Consider the following 18450-nt stretch of genomic DNA (forward strand, 5'->3'; position numbering starts at 1 on the left):
TTGTGAAACTGATAAAGACATGCCTAATAGACAATTACCTTCTTTGCCTCATGAAAATAATACGGAGCAAAAAAGGAAAGATTTTAAACAGAAGTTGGAGGGATATGAAGATATAGAAGGGACTGATGAAGAGGGCATCCAAGATTTGTCAGAAAGTGAAACTAGTAGCACTGATTCTAGTGGTAGCAAATGGAAGAGATTATTAAAAAAGAAAAGCAAAACAAGGGATGATGAACAAGAGTTATTAAAAGATTTGCTGATTCATATGAAGGCTTTGATATGTGGTATCCCACTGCTTCATGTTAAACCCACTAATAAGTTATAAGAATTAATCAAAAATGCTTTTCCAGTTCAACAGCCACTGTCAGAGGAGCCTGGAGTAACTCCCACGGTTCCTTCTCCAGACCCACCATATTATTCCAGCTGCCCTTGCCTATTGAAATAAACAAAATATTATTATATTTAGAACCTGGGGATGAGATTGTTCCTCCCACATGGAGAAGAGATGATGATTTCCTTGCATTTCCGATACAGCGGCAGCAAATGCCACCGGATCTGCAACAATATCCCCTATATCCAAATGGTTAATGCAGAAAAGCAGGGGCATCGGCAGGGAGAGCAGGGAGAGAGAGTTTTTGTTTATTTTTACTTATCTGAACAATGCTGGACTCAAGGTCGCAAGATGCTACTAAGCACAACAAGTTTTTCTCTGCCCTGGTTTGTTCTCTTTAACCCTTCTAATACTAAATTAGACCAATACAATATACTTGAAATTACATAAGGAAGTTCTACTTAAGTGACCTGACCAAGGATTTTTTAGAGATGACGTTGATGGGGCCTCCTATCCGTAAAGCTCTACAGTCAGCGTAACATTCAGCTGTACCAACCTGGGGTCAGGTGAAGAAGCTTACCCAAGAGGGAGAACAACTGGTTCGGCGTCATGGTAAAGAAGTGACGCCATCTACTTTGTTCCTTGCTATGCTTGCACTAATAACCACTCAGGTAAATGTGAGAATAGTACATACTGGGCTTACATTCCTAATCCCTGACTGAATAGAGGTGTTTCTTGGTTGGATTCAAAGGTTCGAATTTATGTTAATGACTCAAATTGGTTACCTGGACCTTATGATGATCGAGGTCCATTAAAATCAGAAGAGGCATAGAAAATTATACCACTGGAACACAGGGAGTGCCAATATGCTTAGGTCAAGGAGACCATTGTTTAACAATACAGGCACAAGCCTGGCTGAGCATTTTGGAAAACACTACTACTGCAACAAAAAACAGGTGTTTGTTTCTTCTGAGTGCCCATGGGTTTAAAAATGTTAGTTGGGATAACAATAGTACACCTCCATTACTTCCACCATGTCATGTTCCTACGTTTACGCACTTGTCCAATTGGGCCCATTGGGAATCCTGTCGAGGAGAGACGGTTCAGGTTTTATCTAATACTTCCTATGGAAGCGTCATTGATTGGAGCCCTTCAGGTTCTGCCCGTTCCAAAGCCAATAGAGCTGATCTATGATGGCGTAGAGGAAAGAACAAGTCCATATCCACGCATGCGAATGTAAGCATCATGTGGCATGGTGGAAGATTTGCCGTCCCCCCCCCCCCCCCCCCCCCCCCCCCCCCCCCCGCCCCCAACACCTCATCAAGAAGGACATCCTGTTCAATCTGACTTATGGAAATTGGGATCTGCCTTACACTCTTTGAAAGCATGGACTGGCTTCTATAAAAATAACTCTGGGAATTACACCTTACAATTTTATGTTAAAAAAACTGCCTTTGTACAAGCCTGTGTTTGATTAACATTTTTATTAATGAAAGGAGATGTTAAGTGAAATGTTAACTCAGGGAAAATTTCCTGTATTAATTGTTCTTTCTATACTTGTCTAAATTCTTCTATTGCATTTAACCAATCATCTGAAAGCATTTATGTTTAGAAAGCTAGACCTAGAGTATGGCTGCCAGTACAAATGCATCATAGATGGCAGGATTCTCCAGCTACTGCTATGTTACAGTATATTACAGAAGATTTGCTTAAAAGAGGAAAAAGATTTATTGGAATGTTAATTACAGTAATTTTGGGACTTATAGCGATTACAGCCACTGCAGCTGTTGCAGGAGTAGCATTGCAACAATCTGTTCAGACTACTGATTTTGTAGCTGATTGGCATAAGGAGTCAGAAAAATTATGGACTCGAATTATTCATCATTTTGCATTACCCCTGTACCTTATAATGAAAGTTTGTTTCCATGGGAAAAGGTTAAAAAACATTTGTTCAATCATAAGAATCTAACAGAAGAAATTCTAGATTTACAATCTCATATACAAAAAACATTTCAGAAGGAATTGCATATATTAACTGGGCAAAATGTGTTAAAAGATATGGTTGAGGGATTGCAACAATTAAATCCTATATCCCATTTACAAGCCGCTTTAGGAGCTTCTGCTGGAATGCTATTATTAATAATCTGTTTCTGTATCATTTTATATTTAGTCTGCTGAAGACTCAGGAAAACCAAGCAACTAGCTAATAGAAAAGCAGCTGTGTTATCTCTGATACTCCATCAAATGAAGCAAGAAAAAAAAGTGGGATTTGTAGCTGGACATTTGTAAACAAGGATCTGAAGTCCTGCCAAGAAGAAGTGAATGTTCTATCAGGAGCACAGCATGACTTGCAAACGAGTCACACTGGGTCAAGATTGCACACAATCTTGAGTTCCAGGAACATTTACCTCCCTGAGAAAGGCTAAGATTAAATAGTCGTGGGTGTAGAGCAGAAAGGGAGGGCACAGCTGCAAGTTGTCTTCAATACGCTATTGTAATAATATAGAACAAAACAAGATTTAGTTGATTAACTGCTGATGCACTAACCTTGTAAACCCCAATAAAAGTGATGGTGAGAGTGCAGAGTTTGCTACATGCCTGAGCGAGCTGTAGCCCTCTGTCGGGCATCAATCATACTGTGTGCTCATCTTACCTCTGTGTCTTTGGTTCATTAAACATCCCTCAACAGTGGGGGGCAAGGAAGAGGTGGTTAGGGGCAATCAGGCAGGCAGGCGAGCAGTTAGGGTTGATTAGGCAGGCAGGCAGAGCAGTTAAGGATGATCAGGCAGCCAGGCAGAGTGGTTAGGGGCCATCAGGCAGGTAGGCGAGTGGTTAGGGGCAATCAGGAAGGCAAGCGAGCAGTTAGGAGCCCGTGGTCCCAGATTGCGAGAGGGATGTCCAACTGTTGGTTTAGGCCCGATCCTGCCAACTGCCAGTTTAGGCCCAATCCTGTAGGACATCCCCCAAAGGGTCCCGGATTGTAAGAGGGTGCAGGCCAGGTTGAGGGGACCTAGCCCCCCATGCACAAATTTCATGCACTGGGACTCTTGTCAATAATAACATTAAATGTACATGTGTAGATGCTCCAATCAAAAGACATGGAGTAGATTTTCATATGTCTCTTGGCCTTCCTTTATCCTCTTTCAAAGAGTATCTATTTAGGTCCATTGGCCATTTTTTTTTAATGGGTTGTTCATCTTCCTTTTGTTAAGTTCTATGAGTTCCCTATAAATGTTAGAGATTAAACCCTTATTGGTGATAACATTGGCAAATATGTTCTCTCATACAGTGGGCTTTCTTGTTGTTTTGTGGTTTCTTTGGCTGTGCAGAAGCTTTTTATTTTGATATAGTCCCATTAGTTTATTTTCTCTTTAGTTTCCATTGCCCTAGACAGTGGTTGGCAAACTCTTTAGTTAACAGAGCCAAATATCAACAGTACAACGATTGAAATTTCTTTTGAAAGCCAAATTTTTAAAATTTAAACTATATAGGTAGGTACATTGTTACTAACTTAATTAGGGTACTCCTAAGGCTTAGGAAGAGCCACACTCAAGGGGCCAAAGAGCCACATGTGGCTCGCGAGCCACAGTTTGCTGACCATGGCCCTAGGAGATGTTTCAGTGAAGATATTGCTTCGGCATATGTCTGAGATTTTGCAGCCTGTGGATTCCTCTAATAGTTTTATGTTTTCTCATCTTACATTTAAGTCCTTTATCTATTTTGAATTTATTTTTGTGTATGGTGTAAGTTGGTGGTCTAATTTCATTTTTTTGCATGTATCTGTCCAATTTCCCCAACACCATTTATTGAAGAGACTGTCATGGCTCCATTGTATGCTCTTGCCTCCTTTGTTAAATATTAATTGAGCATAGTGGTTTGGGTCGATTTCTGCATTCTCTATTCTACTCCATTGATCTATACGTCTGTTCTTGTGCCAGTACCAGGCAGTTTTGAGAACAGTGGCTTTGTAATACAGCTTGATATCTGGTATTGAGATCCCACCTACTTTGTTCTTCTTTCTCAATATTGCTGCAGCTATTCGGGGTCTTTTTTATTCCAGATGAATTTTTGAAGAGTTTGTTCTAGGTCTGTGAAATATGCCATTGGTATTTTAATGGGGAGTGCATTGAATCTATAGATTACTTTGGGTAGTATGGACATTTTAATGATGTTGATTCTACTAATCTATTAACACAGTATGTTCTTCCATCTGCTTATGTCTTCCTCTATCTCTTTTTCAACATCCTGTAGTTTTCTGAATACAGGTCTTTTACCCCCTTAGTTAAATTTATTCCTAGGTATCTTAATTTTTTTGGTGCAATGGTAAATAGGATTGTGGTTTTTTAAAATCTCTCTTTCTGTAAGTTCACTATTGCTGTATAAAAATGCCATAGATTTCTTGGCATTAATTTTGTATCCTGCTACATTGCTGAATTTTTTTGTTAAGTCTAATATTTTTTGAAGGAATATTGGGCGTTTTCTTTGTACAGTATCATGTCATCTGCGAATAATGACAATTTTGCTTCTCCTTTTCCAATCATGCTCAAAGACACTAATCATCCAAGAGATGCAAGTCAAAATGACAATGGGTTACCATTTCACACTTGTCAGAATGGCTATCATCAACAAATCAACAAATGACAAGTGCTCGCAAGGATGCTGAGTAAAAGGAACCCTCATGCACTGCTGGCGGAAATGCAGACTGGTGCAGCCACTGTGGAGAATAGTATGGAGTTACCCCCCCGAAAAAAAAAAATGGATCTCTCATTTGACCCAGTGAACCCACTTCTAGGAATACATCCCAAGAAACTAGAAACACTAATCATAAAGGATATATGCACCCCTATGTTCATAGAAGCACAATTTACAATAGCTAAGATGTGGAAACAGCCTAAGTGCTAATCAGCAGATGAGTGGATTAAAAACTGTGGTACATCTACACAATGGAATATATGCTGCTATACAAAGGAAGGAACTCCTACCATTTGCAACAGCATGAATGGAGCTGGAAAGCATTATGCTAAGTGAAACAAGTCAGTCAGAGAAAGATAAATATCACATGATTTCACCCATTTTGTGAATTATAATGAACAACATAAACTGATGAATGGAAACAGATCCAGAGAAAGAGAAGCATCAATGAGATGTTCAAACCTCATAGGGAAGGTAGGAGAGGGTGGGGGTAAGGGGGAGAGATCAACCAAAGGACTTGTATACATGCATATAAGCATAACAAATGGACAGAGACACCAGGGGAGTGAGGACATGAATGCAAGTGAGGTTGGGAGGAATGGGGGGATAAGGACACATATGTAATACTCTAATCAATAAAGAAAAAAAGACATGGAATAGATGAATGGATAAGAAAACAAGACCTGGTGGGGGGGGGGGGGGGACATATGCAATACATTCAACAATAAAAATTAAAAATAAATAAATAAATAAATAAATAAATAATTTTTAAAACACACACACATTCACACACACACACACACATGATCCATATATATGCTATCTACAAAAAACTCACACCAGAACAAAAGATTCACACAGAATGAAAATCTAATCACACTGGATAGAAAAAATTTTCTAGGCAAATGGAAATGAAAAAATAGCTGTAATAGCAATACTCATATCTGACAAAATAGACTTAAAAGTGAAGGCCATAAGAAGAGACAGTGAAAGCCACTTCATAATACTAAAGGAATTGATACAAGAGGTTATAACTCTGGTAAACATATATACACCCAATATAAAACCATCAAAATATACATTTTAAAAAAAAACTTCTGGAGGTTTTTAAGGGAGAGATGGACAGCAATACAATCTTATAGTGCTACTTTAACACCCCGCTGACATCACTAGATAAATCAACCAGGAAACAGTGATCCTAAAAGACACACTAGATCAGATGGAATTGACATTTACGGGTTAGGACACAAAATGAGTTTCTACAAGTTCAAGAAGATTGAAATTGACCCATGCCATTATGCTCAATATTTGACAAAGGAGGCATGAACATACAATGGAGTACAGATAGTCTATTCTCTAAATGGAGTAGGGAAAGCTAGACAGATACTTAAAAAAAAAATGACACTAGACCACCAGCTTATACCATACACAAGAATAAACTCAAGCTGATAACCCACTGAGCCGTCAAGAAAGGGCATAGGAAAAACATCGCTTTTGGGTGAAGTGGCAGCATGTTGTGTTGCTTTGCTTCAATCGGTGGTGTGACAAGGTGAAAAAAAAAAGGAATAAACTCAAAATGGATGAAAGACCTAAATGTAAGTCATGAAACCATGAAAATCTAAGAAGAAACCATAGACAGCAAAATCTCAGACATCTATCATAGCAAAATATTTACAGATATATCTCCTAAGGCTAAAGAGAAAATAAACAAATTGGACTATATCAAAATAAAAAGCTTCTGCACAGCAAAAGAAACCACCAACAAAGTGAAAATAGAGCCCACTGAATGGGGGGAAGAATATTTTCCAATGATACATCATATAAGGGGTTAATTTCCAAAATATATAAGGAGCTCATACAACTTAACAAAAGGAAGATAAACAATCCAATTAAAAAATGGGCCAAGGACCTATATAGACACTTCTCCAAAGGGGACATACAGAAGACCAAGAGACATATGGGAAAATGCACAAAGTCATTAATCATCAAAGAAATGCAAATTAAAAGGACACTGTATCACCTCACACATTTCAGAATGGCTATAATCAACAAATCCTCAAATGATAAGTGTTGGTGAGGATGTGGAGAAAGGGGAACCCTAGTACACTGCTGGTGGAATGCAGATTGGTGTAGCCACTGTGGAAAACAATATGGAGTCTCCCTCCCCCCCAAAAAAAATTAAAAATGAAACTGCCATTTGACCTAAAGATACCAATTCTAGGAATATTTCCAATAAACTCGAAACACCAATCTGAAAATATATATGCACCACTATGTCCATAGCAGCACAATTTGCAATGGCTAAGATTTGGAAACAGCCAAAGTGCCCATCAACAGATGAGTGGATAAAAAAGCTTTGGTATATTTACACCATAAAATACTGTGCAGCTGTAAAAGGAAGAAACCCTTACCATTTGCAACAGCATGGATGGACATGAAGAGTATTGTGCTAAGCAAAATAAGACAGTCAGAGAAAGACAAGTATCACATGATTTCACTCATATGTGTAATCTAATGAACAAAAAAAAAACAACAACGGATGAATAAAATAAATCCAGAGACATAGAAGCATGGAACAGATTGACGAATTTCAGAGGGGAGACAGTGGTGGGGGTTTGTGTGAAATTAACCAGGGAACTGATATTCAAATAGGCATAGACCTTGGACATAGACAATAGTGTGGTGAAGGCTTGGGAGGGGTGGGTATTGGGTGGAGGACGTCAGTGGGAAAAACAAAACAAAGGGACATCTTTTTTTTTTTAAATATATTTTATTGATTTTTTACAGAGAGGAAGGGAGAGAGATAGAGAATTGGAAACATCAATGAGAGAGAAACATCGATCAGCTGCCTCTTGCACATCTCCTACTGGGGATGTGCCCCCAACCCAGGTACATGCCCTTGACCGGAATCGAACCTGGGACCCTTCAGTCCACAGGCCGACGCTCTATCCACTGAGCCAAACCGGTTTCGGCAAAAGGGACATCTTTAATACTTTCAATAATAAAGAAAAAAAGAAAGTTGATGTGATCAGAAACATAAATTAGTTTTCTGGAATCTGTACCTCATGAATGAAACAATTTTGACTTTTGCACAGCTAACTTTTTATTTTCTGAAGTTTTTTGAAGTGCAATTCTGTTGTCTTCTCTTAAAGCTGCATCAAAAACTGCCTTTCTTGGTGGTGGAGTAAGTGGATGCTATACAGATAAGCTCCCATGACCACACTGGAATTACAACTAAAATACAGAAAAACATCCAGAATAATCAATTGAAGACTAGCTAGAGAGAACCCTGATAACCAAAGATGAAAAGTGGAGACCACATAGAGGTTGGTAGGAAGGGCATGAAATGGCTGTCTGAGCTCCCATGCAGCTGAAATTCCAGAGAGGTCTCATCTGTGAGGGATTGCCACTGAGAACTCTGGGGTCTAAACCCAAGCTGGGTCCTCCAGTAGAGAGTACCATAACTGAGAAAGGTGCCCACATAACATCTGGCTGTGAAAAGCAGCAGGGTTGCTGTCTGCCAAAGAGAGACAGCTGGAAATGCAGGTACCCTCTTAAAGGGCCAACACACAAAATTGTGTATGCAGCCACTCAGTTGGGTTCTGGCAGAGGGAGGGCAGGTTGGACTGAAACTGTGTGAGCAGAAGCCAGGGTTGAAAGCTCTGGGGTTAGAGCTCATAAGTCAAACACCCTGCTATCCTGTGCTACATCATTCCCTCATGCTGCAGATAACATCTTTCTCAGGCAGACCTTTGCTATCCAGGCAGTATTTGCCAGAGGGCAAGAAGTTGCCCCTTCCACCATGCCGTGGAGTTTCTGAGGCCCATTAAGAGACTAAGATGAACAATTATCCTCCAGGTGGAAGCAATGGCCCCAACCTGTTGAAAAATCTCATGCCCCACCTGTGGAAGATTACCAGAGGTTATTCAAGACTAAATCCAATCAGTCTGCAAGCAGAGTCAGGTCTCTGGAGGCTTTGAGTCCTTGCCTGATCTAATTAGTCAGAAACAGCCTTAATATTGTCCTACAATACAGATTGGGTGGTGTAGTAGAGTTACCTAGTACATAATCACAAACCTAAACAGGCAGCCAAAATGGGTGAAAAAGAACACCCCCAAATGAAAGAATAAGAGAATTTCACAGAAAAAGAGATAAGTGAAATGCAGATTAGATATTTATCAGACATAGAGTTCAGTATAATGATGGCAAAGATGCTCAACAGCATAAGAAATGATATAGTAACTATAAAGAATGACATAGCACTAGTACAAAACAGAGTGGAAGGAATACATAGCAGATTAGGGGAATCTGAGGATCATATCAGTGAAATAGAAGATAGGCTGGAAAAGAATCACACAAACAGAGAATCAAAAAAAAAAACAAAACAGGAAAGTTAAAAAACAGTGGGACAGCTAAAGGGAGCTGTGGGACAACATGAAACATAACAATATTTGTACAATAGGTATGCCAGAAGGAGAAGAAAGGAGCAAGGTATAGAGAAAGTGTTTGAAGAAATAATGGCAGAAAACTTCCCTAACCTATTGAAGGAGAAAGATACACAAGTCCAGGAGGCACTGAGTCCCAAACAAGAAGAACCTAAACAGGCTCATGCACATACATCATAATTAACAGGCCAAAAATTAAATACAGGGAGAAAATGTTAAAGACATCAAGAGAAAAACAATTTGTTATCTACAAAGGAGCTCCCATAAAGCTTTCAACTGATTTCTCATCAGAAACACTACACACCAGAAGGGAATGGCATGCAATACCCAAGGTCATGAAAAGCAAGGATCTGAAACCAAGATTATTATATTCAGGAAAGTTATCATTCAAAATAGAGGGTGATATAAGGAGCTTCCCAGACCAAAAAAAAAAAATCTAAAGGAGTTTATCACCACTAAACAAGCACTACAAGAAATGCTAAAGAGATGCTATAATGACAAGAAGGAAGAGAGAGAGAGAGAGAGAGAGAGAGAGAGAAACATAGGCATAAAGAATTAAAATGGTAATAAATAAGTACCTATCAATAATAACCTTAAGTGTAAATGAATTAAATGCTTCAATCAAAAGAAATAGGGGAGCTGAATGGATTAAAAAACATGACCCAATTATATGCTGTGTACAAGAGACCCACGTCAAAACAAAAGACTCACGCAGGATGAAAGTGAAGGGATGGAAAAATATTTTACATGCAAATGTAAAAAAAAAAAAAGCTGGGGGAGGAATACTCATATCTGATAAAAATAGACTTCAAAATGAAGACCATCTCAAGAGACAACAAAGGTCACTACATAATACTAAATGTATCAATCAAACAAAAGGTTATAACCCTGGTAAACATACATGCACCCAATATAGGGACACGTAAATGTATAAAAAATATTTTAGAGAACTTTAAGGGAAAGATTGACAATAATACATCCCTTGTAGAAGACCTTAACTCCCTGCTGACTTCACTGGATAGATCTTCTGGACAAAAAACTAACAAGGAAAGAGTGACTCTAAATGACACACTGGATCAGATGGATTTAATTGACATTTTTAGAGCATTTCACCCCAAAGCTGCAGAATATACCTTCTTCTCAAGGTCACATGGGTCAGTCACAAAGATAGACCACATGTTAGGATACAAAAGAAGTCTCTACAAGTTCAAGAAGATTTAAATCATATCAAATATCATCTCAAATCACAATGAAATGAAATTAGAAATCAACTACAATAAAAAACCCTCAAAAACATTCAAATACATGTAGGCTAAATAGCATGTTATTAAGCAATGAATGGGTTACCAATGAGATCAAGAAAGAAATAAAAAAATTTCCTGGAAATAAGTGAAAATGAGCACACAACAACCACAAATCTCTGAGACACAGCAAAAGCAGTCCTGAGAGAGAATTTCATAGCACTACAGGCCTACCTCAATAAACAAGAAAAATTAATAATATACTATTTAACCCCACAACTTAAAATAAATTATAAAGAGAGCAACAAGAAGAGCCCAGATTAAGTAGAAGGAAGGAATTAATAAAGATTAGAGCAGAAATAAATGACATAGAGACTAAAAATCCAAGACAAAAGATCAATGAAACCAAGAGCTGGTTCATTGAAAAGATAAACAAGTTTGATGAACCTTCAGTCAGATTCATCAGGAAATAAAGATCGAGGACCCAAATAAGTAAAATCAGAAACAAAAGTGGTGAAGTAACAACTGACACCACAGAAAAACAAAGGATTTTAAGAAAATACTATGAACACCTATATGCCAACAACTTGGACAGTGTGGATGAAATGAACAAATTCCCAGAGAAACACAATCTTCCAAAACTGAATCAGGAAGAATCAGAAAACCTGAATAGGCCAATAACAATTGATGAAATTGAAGCAGTAATCAAAAAAATTCCAGCAAACAAAGCCCTGGTCAGGATGGCTTCACAGGGCAGTTTTACCAATCATTCAAATAATAATTAACACCAATAGGATGGATTTTTTGGACTAGTTTGAGGAGGATAGGTGTTAGTTATTTTTACAAACTCTTTTTATGAGGCCAGAATTTTCCTAATTACACAACCATATGAAGAAAGGGAATTGCAGGCCAATATTCCTGATGACATAGATGCTAAAATCCTCAACAAAATATTATCAAATCAGATCCAGCAATATATTAAAAAAATCATACAGCATGACCAAGTAGGATTTATTCTGGGGATGCAAGACTTGTACAATATTAGCAAGTCAATAAATGTGATATATCAAATAAAATTGAAAGACAAAAATCACATGATCATATCAATAGATGCAGAAAAAGCATTCGACAAAAATCCAGCACCCATTTTTGATAAAAACTCTCAACAAAGCTAAATAGACTGAGCATGTCTCAACATAATAAAGGCCATATATGACAAACCTACAACAAACATCATATTAAATGGGTAAAAACTAAAACCATTTCCCCTAAGATCAGGAATAATACAGGGAAGCCCACTTTTCAACCTAGCACTGGAAATCTTAAACACAGCGATCAGAGAAGAAGAAGAAATAAAAGGCCTCCAAATTGGAAAGGAGGAAGCAAAACACTCATTATTTGCAGACGACATGGTATTGTACTTAGAAAACCTTAAAGTGTTTGCTAAGAAACTAATCCTAATATGTAAAAACCCAGGGTCCATAATGACCGACCAAAGGCTCGACCAAACACCGGAAGTCACTCCTGCAGTCAGTGCTGGGTTGCCGTGGCGACCCAGCACTGACTGCTGAGGGGTCTGTGGATCAGGCCCGGAGAGAGGCCAGGAGAGAGAGGCAGGGTCTGATCCACAGCCTCTATGGCAGCTGTTGATGAGCCATTGCCTCTTTCTATTTGGGCTTTGCCAGACGGCATGCCTCTCTTTCTCTTTCTCTCCAGGCCTCCCTGGGGGCTGCTAATCAGCCCCACCTCTCTGATCAGGCCCAGAGATAGGTCCAGAGATGCTGACTGGCATAGAAACTGACCAATCATAACCAAATTGGCTGACAGGGGAGGGCAGTTGGGGGCGAGATCAGGCCTGCAGGGGAGAGCAGTTGCGGGTAGGAAGGGCAGTTAGGGGTAATCAGGCAGGCAGAGGCAGTTAGGGGCAATCAGGCCAGCAGGGGAGAGCAGTTGGGGATGAGATCAGGTTGGCAGGGGAGGGCAGTTGGGGATGATCAGGCCAGCAGGGGAGGGCTGTTGGGAGTGATATCAGGCCAGCAGGGAGGGCAGTTGAGGGCAACCAGGCTGGCAGGATAGGGCAGTTGGGGGTGAGATCAAGTCAGCAAGGGAGGGAAGTTAGGGGTGATCAGGCAGGCAGAGGCAGTTAGGGGCAATCAGGCAGGTAAGCAGAGAGGTTAGGGGCAATCAGGCATGCAGGCAGGCAAGTGTGTGGTTAGGAGCCAGTGGTCCCAGATTGTGAGAGAGATGTTTGATTGGAGAGGGTGCAGGCTGGGCTGAGGGAACCCTCCCTCCATGCATGAATTTTGTGCACAGGGCCACTAGTAGATTTAATAAAGGAGTTTGGTAATGTAGCAGGATACTAAATCATCGACTGAAAATCAATGGCTTTTTTTAAATTTATTGATTAAGGTATTACATATGTGTCCTTATCCCCCATTGCAACCCCCCCACCCCCATGCCCTCATCTCCTGGTGTCTGTGTCCATTGGTTATGCTTATATGCATGCACACAAGTCCTTTGGTTGATCTCTCCCCCTTACCCACCCTCCCCTACCTTCCCTCTGAGGTTTGAGTATCTGATCAATGCTTCTCAGTTTCTGGATCTGTTTTTGTTCATCAGTTTATGTTGTTCATTATAATCCATAAATGAGTGAGGTCATGTGATATTTATCTTTCTCTGACTGGCTTATTTTGCTTAGCATAATCATCAACAAATCAACAAATGACAAGTGCTGGCAAGGATGTGGAGAAAAAGGAACCCTCGTGCACTGCTGGCGGGAATGCAGACTGGTGCAGCCACTGTGGAGAACAGTATGGAGTTTCCTCAAAAAACTAAAAATGGGACTCCCATTTGACCCAGTGATCCCACTTCTAGGAATATATCCCAAGAAACTAGAAACACCAATCAAAAAGGATATATGCACCCCTATGTTCATAGCAGCACAATTTACAATAGCTAAGATTTGGAAACAACAGCCTAATTGCCCATCAGCAGACAAGTGGATTAAAAAACTGTGGTATATCCACACAATGCAATACTATGCTGCTGTAAAAAGGAAGGATCTCCTACCATTTGCAACAGCATGGATGGAGCTGGAGAGCATTATGCTAAGCAAAATAAGTCAAACAGAGAAAGATAAATATCAATGGCTTTTTTATACAGTAATAATGAATTCTCAGAAAGAGAAACTAAACAAACAACGTCATTTACCATTGCAACATAAGAAAATCAAGATATTTAGGAATAAACTTAACCAAAGAATTAAAATACTTGCACTTAGAAAATTACAGGACGTTGAAAAAAGAGATGGAAGATATACACAAGTGGAAGAATATACCATGTTCATAGATTGGTAGAATTAACTTTATTAAAATGTCCATACTACCCAAGGCAATCTACAGATTCAATGCAATCCCTGTTAAAATACCAACAGCATAGCCTGGCTGCTGTGGCTCAGTGGTTGAGTGTTGATTTATGAACCAGGAGATCAGGGTTCAATTCTGGTCATGGGCACATGCCCAGGTTGTGGGCTCCATTCCCAGTAGGGAGTGTGCAGGAGGCAGCTGATTGATGGTTCCCTCTCATCGTTGATATTTTTATCTCTCTCTCCCTCTCCCTTCCTCTCTAAAATTAATAAAAATATTTTTAAAATTCCAACAGCATATTGTGCAGATTATAGTAAATACTCCAAAAATTTATATGGAACCAAAAAAGATCCCCAAGTAGCCACAGAAATCTTGAAAAGGAGGAACAAAGTTGGAGGATCACAATACCAGATATCAGGTTATACTACAAAGCCACCATAATCAAAACAACCTCATACTGGCCCAAGAAAAGGCATATAGATCAAGGGAACAGAACAGAGGACCCAGAAATCAACCCAAGCCATTATGCTCAATTAATATTTGACAAAGGAGGCAAGAACATACAATGGAGTCAAGACAGTTTCTTCAATAAATGGTGTTGGGAAAATTGGACAGAAACATACAAAAAAATGAAACTAGACCACCAACTTACACCATATATAAGAATAAACACAACATGGATAAAATACTTAAATTAAGTCATGAAATCATAAAAATCCTAGAAGAAACCACAGGCAGCAAAATCTCTGATATCTCTTGTAGCAATATGTTTATAGATACATCTCCCAGGCCAAAGGAAACTAAGGGGAAAATAAACAAATGAGAGTACATAAAGGTAAAAAGCTTCTGCATATCAAAAGAAACCATCAACAAAGGGAAAAAGGGAGTTCACTGTATGGGAGAACATATTTGGCAATGATACATCTGATAAAGGGTTAATATCCAAAATATATAAGGAACTCATGAAAAAAAGGAGACAAAAAATCCAATTAAAAATGGCAAAGGACCTAAATAGACAGTTCTCCAAAGTGGACATACAAAAGGTCAAGAGAATTATGAAAACTTGTTCAAAGTCACTGATCATCAGAGAGATGCAAATTAAAACAACAATGAGGTATCACCTCACACCTGTCAGAATGGCTACCATCAACAAATCAACAAATGACAAGAGCTGGTATGGATGTGGAGAAAAGGGAACCCTAGTACACTGCTGATGGGATTGCACACTGGTGCAGCCATTATGGAAATAAGAAAAATTAAAAATGGAACTGCCATTTCACCTAGTGATGCTACTATCAGTAGGATATCCCCTGAGGGCTCCCGGACTGTGATAGGGGGCAGGCCGGGCTGAGACCTCCCCCCCTCCAGTGCATGAATTTTTGTGCACTGGGCCTCTACTTTAAGATAAAGTTGAGAATTTTTAATTATGACAAAAGTGTGAGTACACATTTGATAATATCATTACTCAGTATAAATATTCATTGTATACATCACAAATTGAATTATTAGGCTTATGAAACTGGTTGTAGATAAAAAACTTTATTTAAAAGTTAACTAGGACTGTAGTTATTAATAAATAGAACATATTTACTAAATTATGTTAATACTATTTCAAAACTGAATTTGAATCTATATGAAATTAATCATGATATCTCCAGGTTGGAAGAATTTCTGCAAAGGCTATTCCTGCCTTTATACTATTCTGTATTTAACTAGTTCCAGTGGGACATTTAGCAATTGTCTATTTCTGTGGGGCAATTTAACTTTTGAGATGTTTACTCCCATTATGGAATCTTTGCTGAATTACTAGACATTCCAGAAATTTGTTCAACCTGCTTCATGAACATAGTCTTATTCTGAATTGTGTAATACCAATTTGAAAATTACATTATTTATTCTTGAAGTGGTAAGGAAAGCAGGCTCCAAAGTTAGACTGCTAATGTTTAAATTCTAGCTCTACCATTAAATAGTTGCTTATTCTGGTAAGTTTCTTGACTTTTCACAGCTTCTGTATTTCTCATCTGTAAATCAGAAATAATAATTAGACTAATCAAAATGACACATGTAATATGCAGCATAGTGGGAGACATAGATAAATTAGACAATAAATATTAGCTACTAGAGGCCTGGTGCATGAAATTCTTGCATGAGGGGTATCCCTCAGCCAGGCCTGTGCCCTCTCGCAATCCAGGATCCCTCAAGTAGGGTCCCGAGGCCAGGCCGGTGATCAGGGCCTATTGGGGTTTTCCTTCCCCATGCTGCAGGCAGCTGGCCCAACCCCTGCCACTGCCACTGCTTGCCGTCTATGTGGCGTTGCTCTCCCTCCCTTGCCACCAGTCGCCTAGCTGTGTGGGCAACAGGCATGGGGTGCAATCGCTTGGCTGGCCTGGGCCTCCCTCTGTGGGGCAATTACTGGCTGGCCCCACACATACACCACACTGTTGCTGGCCGGTGGCCTGGGCCTCCTTCTTTGGGGCAATCATGGAGGCCCTTCCCTCCAGATCAACTGCTCCACTAGCTGGGGGCCTGGGCCTCCTTCTTTGGGGTGATCAATTGTGGAGCCCCCCCATTGATCATCCCACAGAGGGTGGCCTGGGCCTTCCTCTGTGGGGCAATCATGGGGTGATGGCGGGGCCCCCTGACCAATCGCATCTCACCTGCCTTGGCTGATCTGGAGCCAGTGTGTGTCATAGCATGGTCATCTGGAAGGTTGTCCAGACAGTTTTTCTGCTGTTTGGTCATTTGGTCAATTTGCATATTATTATTATTATTATTATTATTATTATTATTATAGAGACCTGGTGCACAAAATTCATGCATAGGGGGAGGGGATCCCTTCAGCCCAACCTGTACCCTCTCCAATTCGGGACCCCTTGAGGGATGTCGGACTGCCGGTTTCCCTCAATGCTACCACAGCTAAACACCCCCTAGGACAGGGGTTGGGCAACCTTTTTGTGAGTGAGTGCCAAAACCAGCAAAATCTCTGACTCAAAATTCTTCTGCGTGCCAACCCTAATTTTTTGAGAACATGTTACACCTACTTGATATCTCTTAAGGTGTACATATGTGAAGAACCTTGAAGAAATAATAAAATTCATTCGAGCGACAAAAACACAGTATATGATGATGAAAAATACATTTATTTTTTAATGTATACATGTACACTGATAGTCTGACAGAAAACTTTATGACTCCGTTTGATATTATCAATGGAACTTTTGCTGCTGCATCACTGATGACAGAGATTTTACATCAGGTTTATATTTCATGACCTTCAGAGATATGCACGAGCTACTATTTTCATCCGTCAGGCTACTCCTATTACGAGACTTAACAAAATTCATCACTGAGAACAAAGATTCACAAGCATATGTGGATGAAAACATGGAGAGTAATGCTGTTGCAAAGTTTTTTAAACAGAAAAAATTTTCTGGAATGGCATTCCAAGTCCTCAATAGTTCGTTTTCAACACTTCTCTCTGGTACTCCTATCTCTAATTGCTTTTTTTCAATGTTTTCCAAGTCAACTCTAAGGTCAATAAATTTCTGCTTCCAAATAAAAAAGTCAATATTAAGAAAAATTTGTAAATGGAAGATTATAAGAGAGGGTTTTGCATGCCAGCAAAAGTTACTGGCGTGCCATGTTTGGCACGCGTGCCAGGGGTTGCCCACCCCTGCGCTAGGAGATGTATCAGTGAAGATATTGCTTTGGCATATGTCTGAGATTTTGCTTCCTGTGGATTCATCTAATATTTTTATGGTTTCCCATTTTACATTTAAGTCCTTTAACCATTTTTAGTTTATTTTTGTGTATGGTGTATGTTGGTGATCTAGTTTCATTTGTTTGCATGTATCTGACCAATTTTCCCAGCACCATTTATTGAAGAGACTGTCTTGACTCCATTGTATGCTCTTACCTCCTTTGTCAAATATTAATTAATTAAATGGCTTGGATCAATTTCTGGGTTCTCTGTTCTGTTCCACTGGTCTATATGTCTGTTCTTGTGCCAGTACCAGGCAGTTTTGAGAAGAGTGGCTTTGTAATACAGCTTGATATCTGGTATTGAGATCCCACCTACTTTGTTATTCTTTTTTAGGATTGCTGCAGCTATTTGGGGTCTCTTTTTTATTATTCCATATGAATTTTTGGAGAGTTTGTTCTAGGTCTGTGGAATATTCCATTGGTATCTTAATGGAGATTGCATTGAATCTATAGATTGCTTTGGGTAGTATGGACATTTTAATGATGTTGATTCTACCAATCCAAGAACATGGTATATTCTTCCATTTGTTTATGTCTTCCTCTATCTCTTTTTTCAATGTCCTGTAATTTTCTAAGTACAGGTTTTTACCTCCTCAGTTAAGTGTAATCCTAGG

General features: G+C 39.4%; 1 pseudogene; it reads left to right on the forward strand.

Moving 5' to 3' along the window:
* The first annotated feature begins 6455 nt into the window (after positions 1-6455).
* LOC139007882 (small nucleolar RNA SNORA21) lies at positions 6456-6573 on the forward strand (annotated as a pseudogene).
* The last annotated feature ends 11877 nt before the right edge of the window (positions 6574-18450 follow it).

Source organism: Myotis yumanensis, unplaced genomic scaffold, assembly GCF_028538775.1.
Source record: "Myotis yumanensis isolate MYYU_CA2020_CCGP unplaced genomic scaffold, mMyoYum1.0.hap1 SCAF_3, whole genome shotgun sequence".
NCBI lineage: Eukaryota > Metazoa > Chordata > Mammalia > Chiroptera > Vespertilionidae > Myotis > Myotis yumanensis.